This window comes from Arctopsyche grandis, chromosome 5 (assembly GCF_051622035.1).
Source record: "Arctopsyche grandis isolate Sample6627 chromosome 5, ASM5162203v2, whole genome shotgun sequence".
In the NCBI taxonomy this organism is placed as follows: Eukaryota; Metazoa; Arthropoda; class Insecta; order Trichoptera; family Hydropsychidae; genus Arctopsyche; species Arctopsyche grandis.
This window is the reverse complement of record NC_135359.1, coordinates 27,795,960-27,818,406: the sequence shown is the minus strand read 5'-3', so window position 1 is coordinate 27,818,406 and position 22,447 is coordinate 27,795,960. Positions and strand designations below refer to the sequence as shown.

Below are 22,447 nucleotides of genomic sequence, written 5' to 3'. Positions count from 1 at the left end.
ATACGCATGAGCAAGCAAGGCGAGTAATAGTTAAATCATTTTTTGAATAATCTTACTTACTGTGAAATTTATTAATCACATTTAATTATTAAAATTCTCTGTTTTTTCTTATGTTAATTTCCAAATTTTATGTATGACTATGTGTATGTTTACCCTTCAGTTTATTACTACCAGCGGAAACCTATAATTGGTCTTTATTATTTGTTCTGTTTTTGATTTAAGACTGTAGTTTTTCCTTTTAAAATAAATGTGAAACTATTTTTCATAAAAATAATTACGTAATGTATTTAAATATATTTTATCTGCAGTACAATTGAACCTTATTTTATAAGAAAAAGTTATATTGATACATACCTACGTATGTACTATAATTTCTAATTAATTTGCTTTGTATAATGTTGTATCATCTTGATGTTTTTTTTTGGCTTTTGTTATTTTTAATTAAACAAACAGTCGAACGACATTTCCTTTTATTATAATTACATGTTATCTTATGAAATATACAGTATCGTTCCATATCCTTTTAAATTTTCAATGTACGCTTTTTATTTTATATTATCTTTTTATCTCAAGTTATTCAGCGTCTTGGTGTTCGCCAATTTCTATAATAAAATGCTGCAAAAATGTATCCACAGAATGATATTTGTATGAATTTGCATTGCATTAATTGCATTATTGTATTGTATCTGTATTAGTACACTCGTTGCTTTGGAGCGATATGTAAAGGCGTGTGTACATGTTCGATTGAAATAAAAATAATATAAGTAAAGATAGTATATATGTTAATACAATGAAAATAAAAAAAAGGATAAATTACTTACTCTTGAAGCAAACTTTTCGCATGACATACGTTTAATTTTATTTAAGTGATAAAACGTACGACGTCGTATAACTTCTATTCGTACACGGCGAATCGTAGAAACGTCCGTAAAAAAGTGAGCACGACGTTTCGACATCCAACTCAAAAAAAACTGTTTGTATGTACATATGTATGTACATATGTTAGTATATAAAACGTAAAAGTGCGCCGTACCGACGAAAACGTTAAAAAAGCTCTGTCGAAGCTCAGGGAAACTGTAAAAGCCTAGCCGGTAAATGCGTCACGTTCGGGCTTAGCTTTTAAAGCTATTTCGAAGCTTTCGTCAACGAGTCGTTTCTACGAACTGGATGAAGGTTTCGCCCCTGGGCACCAAATTAATAATTCTGGTCGGGATGAGGGTGGGAGAGGGATGCGATTAATTGACCGCGCTCAATAAACCCCTTTGTGGAGCTTTTGGCGAACCACCGATTGATTAATGGGTTATTAATTAAACTCAAGCGGAATTCTCCCCATCCAGCATCCTCTGAATAAATTTATAAAAAATCAGACATAAAACTTATCTATGTACACACACATACATACATACATGTATACGTATAGTTCGTACTTGAAATCCGTCTAAGCTTATAGTATAATAATTAGAATCTGATTATGATATTATAAGACGGCTGTTTACTGACATAATTTTAAACATGTTTTATATTTATATTTATGACAATGAACCAAAAAACATGTAATGCCATTAATAGAAATTCAGATATACATAGTATTGCAATTAGTCCAGTCCTACAAATAATTTAGAGTGAAATTCAGCATTAGTATGTACTTACATACATATTACGGAATACTGAGTATCTGATTTCTCCTACATTCTGGTAATTAGATATACATTGTACATACATACGTAATAATTAAATATTACTTAGTGTCTAGTAACTATCTATGTATGTATTGGTAATTAACTCTGCAAAGTTTTATCGCGATTTAATAAATGGCTATTTAAAATATGCTTTTGATTCAAACTATTATAATGGACCTACATACTTACTAAGTCGTATTATTAACATACGATATGATCAGCTAAACGCTATATACATACATGCATACATACATATACCAATTTGATGATTTCGTCGCGTGTTGCCAGGGGCATCAAGCTCCTCAACGAGATTTCTATTAACTTAGATTTATTTAATCTAAATATGCTAATCTGAGGGTCTTTTTTTATTTGAGATCGTAACATATTATATCAATGTATTTGTTTTATTATGCTAGTTATGTGTTTTTAGTATGTTTAATTTTATTTATATCTTATTTGACGACTTGAAACTACTTTGTAATATCACTATAGCAAAATTGTTATCTATCTATTTATATAAATTAATGGTCTGTCACGTATGCGTTCCTATACCATTCAACCGATTGCGATGAAACTTACATGAGCTATTGTGTGCATGTCCGCGATGGTAAAAAAATTCGCCGAAAAACGGGAACGGGAATTGCATGCGTTATTGCGGCATTGCAACGCATGTCGGATTCAGCTAGTCTTATATATAATTTCGAAAGAGACTTTGTATGTTTGTTTGGTTCGTAGAATCCGTAATGTCATCGAATAAATGAAAGTTTCTATGCCGACGATATTGTTATCGTTGAATATTATTTTTTTTTTCAAATAAATTAAATAAAAAAAGAAATTTTTATTTAATCCATTTGTTTAAGCGGCTTGTATTACAAACACTGAGCGAAGCCGGGTAAAACCACTAGTGAATAAATAATCACATGAGCGTAAGTACTACGTATATGTAAATATGTATGTCACGGGATCGATCCGAGTTTGAATGTGAACTTTGGGAAAACTTTTTATAAACGCACGGTGGTGCATTTTTGTGACGCATCTGGCAGGTCATGCCTCGGAATAATTTAGCGGTCCATAACACCACATAACCCCTTGGGTAACTTTTATACGCGCCATTGGTTGCCAAACATATCCGAGACCCTCCTCCTCTTTCCGTACCTTTCCGAACACCGACCGAATAATACAACTAAACCCTCGCCCACTCTCTAATCTCGACGTCTCGAGATATTTCTATGGGGGTGAAAATTCGGAAAAAATTTTTGAAATGTGTCAGAAGCATTTCTAGTTTTATATGTATTTTCGGTCGCCTTTTCATCGAATGTATCCGTTGTCGTTGTGGTTTTATTTCGGCCGATTGAAAATTCGAAGATCCCGACGCGTATTATTAATCCGCCCTCGAAGAAATTGCCCTACACTATCTGCCTTTTGATGTTCGGGTCCAAATACCAGATGCCGCCACAAATGTTCGTAATGTTTATGTTTTGCGGCTTCAAGATTCCAACCCCCTTCATCCCCGACCGACGATCATTTTGTCCTTTTTTATTCTGTATACTGAATGGCAACAAATCGCTTCAGATAAAGTCTTTCCTTATAATACGAAATTGCCCCTTTTTCCGTATACATTTCCATGAATATTATAGGGGTTGACTCGCAAGACCGATGCTTAATATGTTCCTCGTTCTATTTAATACTATTTCAAGTACATATATTGAGTATCATACATTTAAATTGAATTTTCAATATGTTTCCGCACACCGGAAGTGCAGTTTACTCTCTCGCATGCAATGAATTATGCCTGCAAGTGAATTCAGACGAGTTGTACTCTATATACATATATGTATGTACTACGTATATTTATTGCAAATTCAGTTAGGCGAAAAACGGATGTTTTCAAAACACGAACGCCTCTCACAACCCCCTACCCATTTTCTTTATAAATCTACCGATCATCCCTTCGTGCAGGAGTTTCGATTTACAGCTCCGTTATACTTGCAATAAAATAAAAGTGCATAAATCAGCACGCAGTATCTAAAATCTTTGGGTTTTTTTATTATTATAATATAACTCTTGGCACTGTCAGTAAAATGCCTGTGGGTTGAAAAAATACCAGAATGGGAGGGTTGTTTTTAACGGCTATTTTACGCCGATCGTCGAAATGAACGCTTTTTTATCTGCATATTTTTTACGTATCTCGAATTTTGCAAGGCGAACAATACACAACGCGACTTTTGCGATATCGTCATCTGTAATGTATGGGTTATCTATCAATTTTTATGAATGAAATATGGTGTGGCAGTTTTGAAACGGCAAAAACTCCTTGCGTAAGGAAAATCCGTTCCATAATCCTATCGGAAAATCGACAGTTTTACCGAAAAAGGCGACTCGGATTTCTATGATATCGAATTCATTCGTTACTATACCGATTTTGGGCAATGAATTTGCACTGATCCAAATGAAAAAAAATTGTTTCTTTCTTTATTTGAAATCTATTTTGCTTGCTTCCAAAAATCGTATATGTATAACTAAATTACCGGCTAATGCTCCATATAATATTTCAATCAGCCTACATATGTACATACTATTTAAAGTTATGTATTTTTCATAAAAACATGTCCATTATGCGGTTTCATTTTGTACTGGCTTTTGATGAGATTATACCATTTATTCGGTCGAGTTCCATTTAAATTTGTGTACTAATTCCGGATTAAGCTCTTGAATTGCGTCATAATTTAGCCGCTTTGATGGACAGCGTCGAATTATATATATTTTACTTTTTCTTCGCGTCATAAATCACCTGCAACTTTATATAAAGTGAGCCTCTTTCGACGTCCGGGGGTCTGACGCCGAAAAAAAATGTTAATGCATTAAAAATTCGCTCGACTTTCCGATTCTTCGCGAGCTAACTTTCCGAGAAGAGGGAATGGGGATATTTTTAGAACTTTTCGAACGATATTACAACATCTAGGATGTACCAATTTTGCGAGTTGAAAGAGAATTTTGCCCCTTAAAAATTTATCGCGCGTCTCGACAAATTATGATTTTTTTCATTACACACCCATTAACAAATATGTATATATGTATAATATGTATATACATATGTGTGTAGCTTTGATGTATGTATTCTCATAGTCATGTTTTTTACAATATAATAAATCGGATTCCGAATCATATTTAAACGAACAATAAAATACAAAATTTCATACCATGTTTATATGCAGGTTATCACAAATAGCATTCTCATTTTTATTTTTTCAAATTTCGCTTCGTACAATGAATTCAGATAACAAAGTCGAAAAGAAGCGAATTGGACTTAGAAATAAGGAGTGGGTTGGAAAACTTTGGGGTTGTAATTACAGGGGCTGGCGTCGCTAATTACAATCCGAGGGGGCGTACTAGCCTCGGGAAAAATCAACAAAAATGTTGTAATTGGACCAAGTCGGCAAATAAGATAATTCGGTCTCGTTACCTGCCCTCCGTGGAGCAAACTTCCGCCAGAAAGGGGTAACAAAAGTTGAGAACCAACCCTCTACCAACTGATTCGTCGATTTGTTTGTCTTTCGCGTACGACTCCTTGGGACAATAAGAAGAAAATGAGGGGACAAGGTCGAAGTGAATTTCATACAACGCAACATACATACATACATACATACAAGATTAAACATAAATTCTGATTATTTTCAAGATTAAAAACTATATAAATACATGTGTATTTATTTTTATTATTTCCACTATATTCATATGTTATAGTCATATTTACTACTATCATTATATTTGGCCAAGAGTACATATCTTCTATATAGGTTTGTCCGGTAATAATAAAGAAGAAATTAAATTAGGATGGAGTACATTTGGACGAATGAATGCGGTTTTTAAATCAAAAATTCCAATTTGCCTGATGAAAACGATCTTCGATCAATATGTTTTGGATGTATGGACGTAAAACTTGGACATTGAATACCAAATTGCTACACAAATTGCACTCAAAGAAGCATGGAACGTTGTATGCTTGGCATAACGAGGAAAAACCAGGAAACGGAATACGTGGGTGAGAAGTACGACAAGGGTTGTGGATGTTGTGGATAGAGTGATCGAAATGAGAATGGGTGGGCCACGTGGCCAGATAAATGGACGAAAGGTGGACAAAAGAAGTGCTAGAATGTTACTTGAGAAATTACAAAAGGGTCAAAGAAAGACCTCAGGGAAATGGGTAGACGAAATCAGGAAAATTTGTTGGGTGAGATCGATGAGAGTTGCGCAAAACAGAAACGAGTGGAAGCGTGTTGGAGAGCCAGTGGATGGTAAATGGCTGTAGATGATGATTTGGGTTTTGGGCTTTTCATATTTTCCATTAAAAATATATTTATATTTAAATTTTTACAATTCCTAATTCTGGTGTTAATTATCATTATTATTGAAAATTCATTTTCAATATTATTATATAGAAATAACTAAAAACAGGTCTTAAGATTGCGTCATTTAAACATCCGCATTATTCGTAATGCAGAAATTACACCAGTAGCGAAATTTATCAAATCGGACTAGCAAATCAAATACTTTGGTTTCTGAATTCGATATTCCTCCGCCTGATAATATTTATAACAACTTTATACATATGTATTTAATATGTTTAACAACTTCATTTACCGTGGTATGTACATATACATACATACATATGTAGGTGTTTTGAAATGATATCATTCGTATGTTTGGAATGCTGTTTAACGTTTTTACTCTTCAAAATAGACTAGAATTTATTGTATATTTAAGCATTATTATAATACGACATATCTTAAATCGAACAAGCAGGATCAAATCGATCAAATTTTACTGCCTTGCTTATCCCTTCGCATCCATCTGCGGATACTGAACAGCCTGGGACGAGTTGTGTAAGAAATTGTAAGGGTTTGTGATGTAGATATGTCCGCTAGCGTTTATTAGGCCATTGTCTGTACGATGGCTATCGACCTGGGCAAAAGAAGACCTGGCCACGACAACCCTAAGGTCAACCCCCGGTGATTTAACATCAACTTCGGTGAGCCAACAACCCCTAAAAGTATCACTTTATTACCGGCTATCACGAAATACGCCCCGTTCTGCGCTAATACTTTTCGCAGCAACGACATGCTACACATATTTTATTCTATTCTCGTTCATACCATTAATAAGCAGGCAGTGTTAAATAAATTCCACGATAGTTTTATGCTTTGCATACCCGACTTCGTGTAGGTTGTAGTTAGTTTTGAGCCACAATTTAGATAAGTCACTAATTGGATTCATGCTATGGAGTTTTTATGTAGTTCAGTATCCATTGCGCTGAATAAAACAATTATATTAATGGTTTTATATTCAGAATTGGGACAAATTGCAGCTAATTTTCCATTTTATTCTTTCGTATATTTTCTGTTTAGATATTTCCTTCAAAATTTATCTACCCTTTTCTTCCTGTACCATTCATATAATAAGAAAACACTTTTGAAAAATATTTTAAGATCAAAACTGTTCATAAATGTACAGTCGAGAGATTAGCTTATAAAAAATTGCATGTTTATAAATACGAAGTGCTATTTATTAGCAGACTTTATGCTCACAGAAACCAATGTCACGGTTTTTATTTCAACACGTGGATTAGTTTCTCACAAAACATATTTTGCGATACGAAAACTTTAATATGTATGTATATATGCCTATTTTTCCGAAAATAAAATTACATACAAATAATCGTTTTTTCCTTATACTATGTAGTTTTATAATTAAAGAAAATGTATTCGAATAAACATTTAAATATCTTCTGAGATCATCTTTAACTGTTCCCGTACTCATGCATGATAAGTGAATTAACAAACTTAATATCTGTAATTGTCAAATTCAGCACTTAATAATAATATCATATTAGAATAGTTTATGATTTTTCAAAAGCGATGCAATATGATGCCAAACTGTAATACCATAAGAACATTTAAATTAGATTTGTAGTTTAATTTTGATTGACTTTTTATTTTAACCAGCGGCGTAGACTAGTGGTTAGTATACTATGCTTACGAGCCGAGTGGTCACAGATTCGAGTCCCACTAGAGTCCGACTGCTGGCCAGACCTTGGTTTGTGACTCCAGATCGATCGTTTCTTATCAGATTTTGCCAATTTTTCTGATTTTCATTGAAACGGTTCCTGTAAAATTAGCATCTCCTTCATATATCTCTTACTAATCTCAAGTAATTCAGTAATTTGATTATAAAATGCTGCAGAAATTTCTCCATAGATGTCACTGTGGATGTTTGAATGAATGTGTATTGATTGATTATATTGTATCTGTATAAGTGCACTCATTTAATTAATAAATAATAATATATGTACATGTAATACACATGAATTATTAAAAAAAATTATATTTTCTTACGTTTTTATGTATGTATAGTTATATACATACATATCTACATGTCATCACAATGTTTCAAAGTATTTTTCCTAGGCAAGTTCAGAAACTCAACATACGAGTGGATCAATATCTGGCTTAATTACGTGTCGGTAGTATTCGAAGTGTTTGAATATATGTATATACCAAGTGTTCATGTGTGAATATGCTAAGGAGAATGGTCTTTGTGTGGCCCTTTTCATCAGCCTATTCATCTTGTCCCGCAATAATTTTCCCCGTTCGCTTATTTGAATACCAAATTTCTTTGTTCACGACACACGCATGTCTCGGGAAGAACTCGTCCCGGAAAATTTTCTTCGAGTAATTTTTCGCGTTCCTTTTCCCTTTCGGATGTTTGTTTGCTCGCAGATGATTAACCCGCGCGTCGAGATCAAAGTATCGATGTCGATACTTTGTAATTCTTTCCAGTCGATTTCGATACGCTTTTATTTTCTTCCGGTTCGATCGAATTTTACGACATCCTCGTGTTCGTTAAATTTATATCGAACCCGTTTTGTTTTTATTTTATTTATTTTTTTACTTTGATCGTCGTCAGCTATTTGCATATTCATTCAATACGTTGCACAATTTTGATAATATTACAAAAATATGCATGAAAATACTTATGTATAGACACATATATGTTTACATATGTAATTACTTGAAGTTTGCCTTTGACGTTTTTGTTGACAATTATTTAAAGTGTGTCGTTTAGCAAAACGTATTCAATCAGATCTGATAATGCACACCATAATTTAATGGAGACCAATTTATGTTTACGTGATTTTATACATGTTTGATAACTCAATAGCCACAAAATGTATTTTTATCCATTCGAAGCCGACGTATGAAATTAAAATCACATCAACCTACTTTTTACTTTATCTTTTATTTATGTAGGTATACATACACGCTATACATAATCAGCAGTATAGATAAATAATTAACATGTAATGCTTTCAATTGTGTGGTCACGGGTTCTATCCTCGGCGTATGCTGCTGGCCAGATATTAGATGTGTGACTCCAATGTCGATCGTTTCCTATCAGGGTTTGCTAATTTATCTGATCTCATTTAAAACGGTTCCAACAAATTAGCAACTGTCATATCTCTTTCACAAAAATTCCAGTTATTCAGCGTCTTGATTTTTCGCTGATTTAAGTAAATGCTGAAAATTTGTCCATTTGTGGATATTAATCGATGTTTATATTTGCCTTGTATAATATTAACAATACTTATGGATAATGTTTGAACATAGATGTCGTCTTTTATGTGAATAAATGGGTGTATACCTGTATATATGTATAATTAATAATTTTTAATCTGTATAGCACACTCGTCTGCACACACTGTATAGCGTTGGAGAAATATGTTAGACGAGTATGCATTATTGATAGAATAAAATAAAATGTAAATAATACATTTTAAAACGGAATTATTTTCAATCCCAACTACGTTTATCTTCTATTATACGTATCATACATGAAAATTCATATAATAATCATTTTTTTACACATGCGTAAATGCATTTTGGTTTTGTTTCTTTGTTTTAATATTATCGATTATGTTAATATAATTTAACTTTAAAATTTTTAAGAAAAACATGAAAAGCTCATATAATATATACCAACTGAAATACTCTACATCTCTTGAGAATCATTTTTTGTATTTAATCTTTTATATTGGGTCACATTGAATTTCTGCCGTTTTTAGGCAACTGTATCATGTCATTGTAATACATTTTTGGATATGGATGGATATCCAAATGTCTCGTAGCCGATAATGTTATGTTACATAACTTATGTATTAAGCTTCTCTATATAGTAGATAACAACATATTCCTGGTTGATTTTAGCGCATTGGGGTTTACCTGTTAGGCTTTCCTGGCAGATATGTATGTATATTAATAATGAAACATAGAATAGTCTTGAAATAATAAAAGATACATATATGTATGTATATGTTTGTACAAAATTATGTTCCAAACAGATAATGCTCCATTTTTTGCATGATACAATAAGTCCATGTATGTATGTATATGAATTGTATTTATATACATATATATGAATTGTATATGTGTACATATACATATGTATATGAATGTGTGTCGTAGATATGTACACATATATAAATATAATAGATATTAATCAAAAAAAGCCAGAAAAAAAATTCATACCCCTGCCTCAGACATTCATCAAATTAAAAACCAATTTTCAAATTGAAATTCAAGCCATGATTTGCCGACATTAAAAATACTTTCCAAAAGTGATTACTTAAAAAGAACGTATTCTTCATAATTTTTTTATAATAAATGTTTTTCTAGACATGTAAATCTTATTTTCAGATCTTCATTTCTTACTGCCAATCGTTATTTTATGCGTACGTGTACTTGTACTGACTATCAAAATTTAGATACAGAATGATTGATGTTCTTCAACAGCCTTGAGCTTTAAAAATTAATGCTTTTCACGTATCTCGTTTACGACTTCGAAACTAACTTAACGTCAGTTCCGAACTGAAACTGCAACATTGGAAACCCTTTCGTGGGTGCACAAGCCAGTCGGTTGCATTAAATGCAACAAACACGTCACGTACAAATAATATTATGATTACAGTTGCCCCCCCGTCGCGCGTCCATTATTTACTCTGTTCCGCGTTCGCGCTCTAATTGGATTTGGTTATTTCAACCCCACGGGGTCGAAACAACCGCAAACCGACTGGTGGTCTTCAATACCTTACCCTCATCCCTCATCGGAAAGAAAACAACCCGCGAAACGAATGCACTACAACCGGAAATACTTTTCGTTTTGTGAGACTCGTCAGATTTCCGCTTTTGTTTTTCACGCACGCAACTTTGAAATTTGACGAGGAACTTTCCAATGGAAATTTTACCGAAATGCGATTATAGTATTATATTAGACACGTCATACTTCCATTTTTCAATCGCATGATTACATTCGTTTCGCTCGTTACTCATATCCAATTCATATTATGTACATATATACCTTTGTATATGTATTGCGATGAATGCGCGTGTTTACCTTCCTTCGCTAATTATTCGAAGTAATACTACGTATATCTTAGGAAATTATTTCCATTATTTTTATTTCATTTTACTTATTTCCGGCATTTTATGTTAGTAATTACATACATAAATGGTATCAATTCCACTAAAAGCTTAAATGTATAAAAATGTTCATATATGAAGACGATTACAAAACATACGATTTAGCTCATCGGCATTAATTATTTATTTTTGCAATAAGGTATGAATTTATCCGGTCAAATGTTTAATATAAATCCAATGCTGTAGAATCTGTAGTTACTAATGCCTAAAAATACCTCCAAACAATCAAAAAATTAAATTGAAATTATTTTTCTTTGTTTCAGATTAGATCTGCTTAAATTTTCGACTCACGCAAATTCGGTAAGTACATGTTATATTTCTTATCAATTCAGTGGAATCTCACTTATGCGACTTAAATGCATAGTAAACATTGTTTAATTCTGAATTAAATATTTAATCTGCATAATATATAAATATACATATGTATGTTTGCCATTTTGTAGTACATGGTTACTGTCTGCATGCCTTTTATCAATCCTTCGACGTTTTTTTTATTAAAATTAATTACATCTTAGTACTTTTATTAACTATTATTATATTTACATCAGTACTAGCTGATTGATGCTTCAAAGTTCAATAACAACGCTTTGGACAATCTTATGAATATTCCTACAAAGGAGCTTCTTAATGAATAAGATCTTGTAAAAAGCACACAATGAATTCAAAGAGTTTCTTTGTGTTATTGATTGTGATGCTTCCTCGCATGAATTCAATACAAATATTTCATGTAAATCTATGTAAAAATATTCTTTGTTCACTATTGGTAAATTTTTATTTATTAATATGAAGTGCGCAATGAACCTGAATCCAACTTATTCAATTGTATTATACCCTTATTATTATTATAAGAAAGGTTCGGAAAGGATTGAATCAATTTATAATTTAAACGATACCTACATAACTTTTCAAATTTATCTGACACACAAAGGATTCTTTGACGAGTGAACAAAATCCACCTCTACACCAGCGGAAATTTGTATGCTTTTTGCTTCACAAAACCTGCTTCACAAGCGCGAATTAATGTCCCCATAAAAGTCCTTTGATAGCACATTCGTTACCTTTGTATACTTTTTTGCTCTTTACAACAAGCGACAAATTAAAATCGCTTTTTGCTCGTGTAAAACATTAATGATATTACATGTGTATTTATATAATATCAAAGCATTAAACATACATACATACAAATGTATTTCTGAACCAACCAAACCAAATTCTCCGTCGACTTTTTCTTTCCTTTTCGCCGATTTCACGACGTCGACTTCGGTGCATCTCATTTGAAACATATTCAAAAATATCTTCAGGGTAATGCAAGTCTGGTAGATTGTGCTTCAGGATATGCATTTTCCCATCGAATGGGGAAAATTCGACGCGATGGATCAAAAAGGAAATGCTCACGAAAATATCAACATTTTCCATGTAAATATCACACGCTGTGTATATTTTTATACATATTTATTTTAGCTATTTTTGTATATGTTTATATAATAAATATGTTACGGAAATAATAAATTTGTCTATATAAAATAAAGCTAAAGAAACCGCAATAAAAATCTCGATGTTGCCTTGAACAATATATGTACATATGCATTCAAATCAACATCTTCTCCATACGAAAATATGTAGATGTAAGGTTATAGAAAATTTCTGAAATTTCAAAAATTCCTAACGAGCGGGTATCAGCTGGTAGTAGTATGCAGCTTAAGTTTTTCAACACTAATTGACCGAATCGACGCGCTGAAAGTTTCTTCAGAATATTTCCTTCTAAAATTGCATTCCGTGCTTATTTTGTGAGTGGTTTTCTACCTTCTTAATTATAAAATGAACTTGTTTCCAACTCAAAATTTAGGAGTCGCGCTCTTAGAATGCGATTCGATGGGGTTGTATGTTTTGAAGTCGCCTCATTTATTATATACATACATAGGTATAACTTTTTTGTGGTGAGTTTCCCTTGAAAGCTTTGGAGTAATTTAAATTCTTCATTTCGACATTCTTTCGGTAATAATACTCCTAGAAAATTCGTGTAATGGAAACAAATTTTAATTTACGCATATACATATACAATGGATAAATTAATTGGTGTATATTTTTGACAGTTTATATCTTCATAACTCTTATGGTTAGTATACATATACATATGTAAGTTAGTGTTTTAAATAAAACGCAGGATTGATAATGTACTGACGTTGAATTAAAAATATGACTGAAAATTCTTCGAGTTGTATTTTTTTATTATTTTCTATTCAATTTTAGAACTTTTATTTTTTATTTAAATTCTGAAAATAATTTTACTGAAAGCCTAATTCCTTTATAGTTTCTAAATTTATTCGTACAACAATGGATTTTGTTGCTTAATTTTCCCAAACTTTCACGATAATTCTCATGATTTCTTGAACTACATATACATATGTATATTGATTAATCATATGTGAAATTTTAAGATTAATAATTTGTGAAATTTGAAGATTAATCATATTTGAAATGAAGATTGATGATTTAATTTAGAGTATAGTAGATACAAAGGTTTAACCCGGGACAGAAATTCCCAGGCATTTCCTGAAATCTGAATTAATCCCAGAAATTCCAGGAACTCGCAAAATTTTTGATATCCCGTATCCCGGAGTTTCTTATCTCGAATCCCAAGAAAAGTATTTGAATGAAAACTTTATGTTATGGCTAAATAAAAGCGAATGTATATATGTACTTATTACACATATATCCTACGATGAAACTATTATGAAGCTTGTATTGACGATTCCACAATTGAGAAACTCTTATAGATTCTGATGAAGATGAGATGATGGTGTGTTTGACGACAAATGAAAAATTAAATAAACAGTTATCTAGAGACAAAACTAGCAAATAACATGACCTTGACTTTAAAAATTAAATTTTATATTGATAAAAAATTCATTTACATCATATGTATGTCCCGGGATCATGGGAAACCCAGGAACGATTCCGAGCTCCGTCCCATGTCCTGGGAATTGAAAAAGTCCGGGAAATCAGAAACCCTTGTAGGTACATTCATATGTATGTACATACATTCAAACTGTCAAAAAATTAAATGCATGTTTTTGTCTACCGAATCCGCAAATACACAACTTCGAGCTAAATTTCACAGGACCTATTTGTAATACGACAGTATCGAAATTTATAATATACCCGAGCATAATCTCAATATTGACGAATTCGACCTGTCAGATTCGTAAGCTCATCATCAATTATTGTAATATAAACCGTCGTGAATTCAATTCCATCTAATCCGATTATTCTACAAAACAATACGCATACTATATACATATATCCACTCCCCTGTATTACTATACAAAAGCTCCACACTCCACACGGATCATCTAACTTTCTCAAACTAAACCCCGTAAGAACCGCACACTCTCATATTGTACATATATTTCGAGCACCACACACGCTTTTTTTCATTATGAATACGTATTGATAATGGCGACATTCTCGTTAAAATAACCACATAATGAAAATACGTTCTTATATCCTTTCGCCGAGATTTCGTACGTTCCCTTTCAAAGGAATCGAGCCGGACAGGAAGCGATAAATCAATCAGGTTTTTCCCCAGCTTCCTCCCTCTTTATATGCGCTGGATAATTAATGCTCCGGTACAGATACGTCCGCTTCTTCTCGCGGTGTCCCATCCCCTCCCCCATCTTCCTGTAATAACTTACATTAACCCCAATAATGTATGCCCTGACAGTTGTTGCTAATCTCCCCAGCCTAGCTATTATACATATCTATTTATGTACATATGTATCTACTTCCTTATACTAGTTTGTACGCGCCCTCTTTCATCTAAATCACATATTATACATATGTATATATCTATAATGCCTTTTATGTATGTATGTATCTTTATTTCAGTATTAATCTACATTCTATTCAGCGGTGGCAAATCATTTTGAACCCAAAGCAAGGCTTCCCACATAAAACAATACGTTATCTAATGTAATTATTTGTAAGCAATTATTTTGAAAAAAATGCCAATAATTTTATTTTACCACCGCCATCTATGTATGTATGTTTAAAACTAAAAACTGGATAAACGTCAGGCACTTTTCAGAAATTCAAATTTATTTCAAACGCGTCTAAAACGATTTTTTTCTCCATCGTAATGGCGGAGGATACATTTACTTATAATGATGACGATCGGATAAGAGGCAAATTTTTTCCTGAATTGTAATCGTAAGTGAAGCTTAAAGGAGGTTTGTAAAAATCATTGACTTACTACTTTCTTTTAATGCTCAAGCTTTTAATGGTCAAGGATCATTGTCTATAGACAAGCTGAGAATCAATTGATTTGTTCATTGAGTAATTTTATTTTACATACATATATTCCAGCAGTGGTGTAATGCTTAATTAAATAGAACCAGGTCGGTGTTTAATTTTTCTTTTAACGACCCCCCCCTCCACTTTTTTCCTTACTAAAAAAAGGTTTTTTCCTAATATTAGTAGTTCAAAATAAAAAAAATCAAGTAATAACACTGTTCGACACGAAAAATGTTTCAGAGACGAGATATGACTTTTCTTATAGATCTATGCCCAGTTAACACGAATCTGGTAATAAAAAGTGTTGATTGGCTCGAGATTCGGAGATATATGTGTTTTTTAAATCACGCGATTTTTCTATATCTTGGTGTTGTTCGGTCGATTTCTCAAAATCAAAAAGCTCGTACACTAGTACGAGCTTTTTGCTCGCAATTTTACCGATTTAAAGTTCAGCACACTTCCAGTTAACCCTTTTAAATGAAAACAAAAAATAGTGTGGTTAGAACACTATCCTAATAAACATGTTTCAATAGAAAATAATCAATATAATATAGTATTAACAGTGGGAAAAAATCCCAAGTGAAAATACGTAATTTTGACTTTTGATTTGAACTGGACGACTACTTAGAGAGATTTGACAGCTGAAAAGTACTACAAATGAAAGATAAAATACTTGACTTAAGATTCCAACATTCATTTTGAACAGAAAATTAACAGATTTTGAGAAATCGACCGAACAACACCAAGATATACAAAAATCGCGCGATTTAAAAAAGGGATATATCTCCGAATCTCGAGCCAATCAACACTTTTTATTACCAGATTCGTGTTCACTGGGCATAGATCTATAAGAAAAGTCATATCCCGTCTCTGAAACATTTTAAAAGTCGTCATTTGTCGAACAGTGTAATTAACTAATATTCTTACTTGTTGAAATTATGATGTATTTTCTTATATTTTATAAAAACTTTCATAATGTATCCTCTTCAACGTCTTTGATTTTGCAAAACCCGTGTTTGTATGTCAACAGCAACATCTATGGATAATTTTTCGATAAACTTCCATTCTCGGAGTATTTTTTTTTATATAAATCGTCAAATTTCGAGATGCTAAAAAACTTCTCGAAATTTGTGATATTTATGGACAAATTTGTAGCATTTTTAATACGAATCAGCGAAATTCGAGATGCTGAAAACTAAAAAATTGCGAGAAATGGGTAAAGGTTGCCAATTCATTGGAACCGTTTCAATGAAAATCAGATTCATCGGCAAACTCTGATAGGAAACGATCGACCTGGAGTCACAAAGAAGGGCTGGCTAGCAGCAACCAGTGGGATTTGAACCCGTGACCACTTTTGAATGCATATGCTAACCACTGGTCCACACTGCTGGTTGTGTGGACCAAATGTGAGAACCTGTGTGTATTTAAATGTGAAGAACCTAAAGTATATCAAATTGAGTAACAAATGAATTTTCGGTTCAAAAGACAGTTTTGAATATACATACATATGTATGTATGATTAAACTAAGTTTGAGTGAAATTGCCGTATACGGTTGAATTTCCGCCTGTATTTTCTAGAGTTCAACTGTGTACTCAATGTACATGAAAGTTCAATATTGATTTTAGTCCGTTCTACTATTGTTTGCAGTAGATACAAGTATCTTCATTTAAAGTCTGTATATGTTACTTAGCGTTTGAATTATTTCCGGGTAGGCATCGATTTTCCTCGAATAAAAAAATCTTTATTTTGAAAGCTCACTGTAATTGACCATAATCGCTCGCTTTCTATAATACTTTTGTAAATGGAATAACTAAGCTGACTTAATCGTTTGTTTAATTTATTATTACTTAATCAATGTTATAGAAAGTCGAATTAGTATTTTGTGCTTTTTTTGTCTTCAAAATAATTAATTTATTGGAAAATACTGTGACGGATATTTAATACGGACTGTCTCAAGTTTACTTGTTTATTCGCATCGGCGAAAACAATCCTTGAATGAAGTATTATATTACAATAAGTGGGGTGTTTATTTATTTTTATTTTTTATTAGAAATTTGAATGAAATTTACTCAAAATATCATTTTTTGTTTTAAATTGAATTTTCCGATATCCCTTACATTATTTTAAACTATTCATACTGGAATACATATTTTCGTACATATGCAATATTGTTAGTTAGCTAGTTTTCATAGCATTAAGTTAATACAAAGTTTAATGTCACTCATTTTAGACATTTTTGTATTTCATCTGACCTATATTTTAAGACATGACAACTGAGTTTTCGCATCACTTTGTCGCAATGCTGGTTGTTGACTGTAAGTCGCCAAGATTTTGCTTTTTTCAGTTTTGAATTTAATCGTTTCCAATCACCATTTCTTTGAACACTTTTTTGTGAAGATAATTTGAACTTTTGTTTTATCATGCATTTTTAGCGTAACTGAATATGAAAAAAAAGTATATATGTAATTGACTTTAAAAATTTAGATATTTAATTATAAATATTATAACGCCAGATAATTAATTATAAGTATTTTAAAGCAATAAAAATATATCTAACTATTGATTCCAATACTCAATTTTGGCACAGCAATACTATATTTTGAGTTAAAGACTGTTAAAGCCAAAAATCTGTAAAAAAAAAATGCACATTTTTTAGCGCTCATATCTCGTCAACGAGAGCAAATCAACAAAAATTATTGTCATGTTCGAAATCAGAAATCAAATTTAGTTACGATTGAATAGTCCCCCTTCCGTGCATTATTCTTGTTGCACAGTGATATTAGTTTTGCAAAACGTCATTCTTGCTCTATATATGTATGTATACGATGCGTGTACATACCTAAGTACTTATTTATATTTACATAGCTAAGTTAGATATACTCTCAGATTTATAGTCGATTTGTACCTCATTAATGGACGTAGTTATAATATTATATAATATAAGTATGTATGTGCATTTGTATAGGTATATGTACATATTAGACTCCAATCCCATTCATCTTTCACATCTCAATATCGACAGAATGTCGTACGTCACTCCTAATACCCCGACCCAAAAGAGTTAATCTTCTAATCCAATTTCCAACAAACTTCCCCACCAATACAGACCCAGTGAACTATAATTAACATTCGATAATCATAATTGGATTGTGCGGCCATATGTTGGCATACGTTAAACGTCACATCTGCCAGTCGTTTCTCTCGTGTTAATTCGATATTAATACCTCGCACACTAAGTGTGAGAGGATTCCAGGGTTCCGTCGTTCCGGGTTGTAAATTCTCTTTGTTTTCTGGATACCGAGAGTCGGGGGAGTATAAAGTGACCCCATGAATAATATAGGACGCATTACGTAGGAACGCCCGGCAAATTGCACGGCTCAGTCCATTCTTGGCCACACCATGGTCTCCAGACTAATGTTGTTTGCCCATCCTTGGAAAAGGTTGTACAGGAATCAGGCCAGCTTTTACGTACCGCCTTGTGTTTGCAAAGTGACGTTTTCGTGCAAGTCTTGTCCCACGATTCATTGCATACAATTTTAAGAATTTAGTAGATATGTAGTTTCTTAGTGGTCTATGAATTATGTTAACCTATACAAGCTTGCATTTTTTTAATTGCTGTGTTTTTATCTCAACGGGATGTATTTTACTTAACGAATTTTATTAATCAAAGCTGCGTATTTTATATCGTAAAAAAAATGTATACCAAAAATTATATAAATAAAATAAAATACGCTCACGTGACATAAGAATATTTCTTTCTCTGATAATATTTATTAACATTTACTAATGCTCCTAGGGTCGTTATAAGCAGGTATATGAACATTACATATGCAAAATGATGTAAAATTATTTAAATTTAGTGTGTTTAAATAAAATTCAAGGAATTTAATAGACGAGTAAGTGGTATTTATAAATTTAGATAGAAGAGATTTTCATTAAAAATTCATATTCTGAATATTTTTGCTCTCAAAATCAACGCCAGATTATTCTTATGCGTACATATTGTATATTAATATATTCGTATGAGAAAATTCTTCGGTTTTAATACAATTTTTTTTTATAATTTGCATGAAATCATGGAAATTACAAATTGTGAAAATTATAATATTTTAAGTTAAAAATGTTTCTGATTTATACAATAACTAGCTGATTGGTATGGCTTTTCTCTGACAAGTCAAAGGTTTTTGTAGGACATATGTTGTCCAAGTTTATAGTATCAAGAAAAAGTGTACCAAATTTAGTGATAAACAAAAGATACTTACTTGTTTTACGAACTATGTATGTATGTCTATGTTTTTAATTAATCACTTGAAATATATACCCACAGTTTTATCCATGGTGTGAAAAGAATTTCTTCTTTGATAATCATAGATAATCCTCTCAAGTCAAAGGTCGTATTCCTTAATACATGTAATATTTATTATTCATCAATACAAAGCTGTTTTTGTTTCTACACATTTATTTTTATACATAAATATGTAAAAGTACGCCAATCAAGACAGCGAAAGGCGAATCCGATTTGTCTTCTGCGAATAGGAAAAGACCGCGTCTTGTCCTTCATCATATACACGCTTCGTCTCCATTCTTGCCAAAGCAGACAACTTGTATTTATATTGCAAGAAAGGACGGAAGGGGGAGAGGACTTAGCCTCGGGGAAATCTGAAAATCCTTTTCAGCGCGCGTTCGTATCAATAAAACACCAGATTTACAGTTCGCATAATTCTGTATAGCCGCTCGTTTGCCCCTTTTCGCCCTATCCCTACGAATCCGGGTGCCTTAAAAACGCGAATAAACTGAAAAAACAAAATGTACGACAAACGGATGTAAATTCCTATACAAAGTGGGCGATAAATGTCATCTTCGCCGCGAAAAACACACGCCCCTTTTCCGCGCCTCTATGTTTGTCGACTTCAGTTTTAATTTATCGACGTTCAGACTCGGAGCTAGTGGTGATATCGTGGTATTTTTATTTTTATTATTTTGTACCGGGGGGGTGGGTTTATTTGCTTTTGTTTTCCTAGCGGGGTCGTCGATTCGACCGAATTATGCTAAGTGCGCTTTTTTTCCGACGTCTCGAATATGTAAATGTAACAAGCGTCTACTTTTGATGCCGTAAATTAATTCCGGCACAGAATTTTCAATATGAAAATTTACGACGCTCGTATCGTACGCACATTTTCCGAAGGAAAAGTCTTGATAAACTCGCGCACTCTATGTATTCCGAAATTTTCGCGAGAAGTCTCAACGTCAAGGCGAAAGATTTTCACGTACGCTTTCCCACGTACACATGTATGTACATATGTGTGTAGTAATTTTCTAACAGTGATACATGTTTTACGTTAATAATGTAAATTAATCTTGTTATTATGTTCCGCTGGCGGATGAAAGATGCTCGACGTCAGTGTAAAGGCGATGCTTTCTTAATTAATTAAAAAAAGAGGAAAAGTGCATGTAAATTAAAATATGGGTAAGGGTGGGGGTGGATCACTTCAAATATGCATCTAGAAGGAGCTGCAAGAAGGAGCTCGGTGCATCTTCTCTCCAAGTTTAGCAATTTGAACTTTGGCGGAAAGTTCCTGCAAATCCATCCATTAGCATCCGGATCGTCAGTTTGCAAAGTTTCAAGGAAACCGTCCCGCTTCATAGTGAGAATGTGTTTTGGTTTTATTATTAATATACCGTCAATACTCGTATCTGCAATTATATAATGCATGTCCGATCGATGTATGTAAGGCGACTAAGTATTTTTTTTTGCTCGATTCTGATGTGTTATAAAGTATCAATAGTTATTTATAACTGGGTCATACTGAATATATAATGCTAAAAAGAAAAGACCAGGAATGAATTTAAAATGGACAGCTACACTATGCCAATGTATGTACATATTATGCGCTATGCTATGTCAATATATATGCTATGCTAATGTACATATGTATGTATTATGCGCTATGCTATGTCAGTTTATGCTATACGCTATGCTATGTCAATGTATTATATTGTGAAAATTATTAAAAGATATAATAACGAGAGCTATAGAACATGTACATATATATATATGTACATAGTATGTGCATAGTTATTGACAACATCAATTCAACCTACGTACACTATTTCCTTACAAACCTCTTTTAGTACTTTACCCATTTTACCCATATTTGTATAAGCATATTTATATCTATTTTTTTGGATATTATAAACTGAGGGCTCGTGGGTTAAATCCCTGGTCCGTTGTAGCTGGCCAGACCTTGGATATATGTATGTATGTACATACATACATACATACATATGTATGTGACTCTAGGTCGATCGTTTCGATGATAACGAAAAAGGAGCATGGATTAGAGTCGTAGCTTCAGATTGGTTCATGACTAAATGGGTTTCTTAAGTGAGAGGTATTTAAAAAAATCTAGGATTGCCACAAAAAGCAGTATTTTTGATAGATAATGCTCCTTTTTACAAGCCTTTTCTGTTTGTATTCAAATGTAACAATGTATATTAAAAACCAACGATGGTCCTATTATAAATTTTTAACGCCTAATGTTCTAAGTCTAATTAAACCGTCATATCATCAATAAAACATTTTTACCTTGCTGATCTTCTTAAAACTCTTGCTGTGGAAGATGACAAAAAAAATTAATAGCAAAATCTTGGGCGAAAGTAAAATCAATAATACTGGTTCGATCATGGAGATTCTTCCTAACGTGGAAATACATTTATCAGTTCGTGAAGGGATCTATATAAGTGATATCTGAAATATGCAAATATATATTGATGGAAAATTTAAATGCTTTGAAAATGTTAATCGGAAAAACTCCGATGAGTGTTTTGATCGCTATTCAAATGATCTAGGTTTTGAATGCATGAGTGCCTTATCACTACAAGAAAAGAAACGATATCAAAAATTGATATGATTTTTAATTATCCCGCCCCATACTGCCTAA

General features: G+C 32.5%; 1 protein-coding gene across 1 annotated transcript in view; it reads left to right on the top strand.

Moving 5' to 3' along the window:
• LOC143911513 (uncharacterized) overlaps window positions 1-22,447 on the top strand; it is a 312,973-nt gene that overhangs the window by 198,749 nt on the left and 91,777 nt on the right. The window contains exon 6 of the mRNA XM_077430406.1: window positions 11,476-11,512. The gene's annotated coding sequence lies outside the window, so the exon portion shown is untranslated. The remainder of the gene's footprint in view (window positions 1-11,475; window positions 11,513-22,447) is intronic.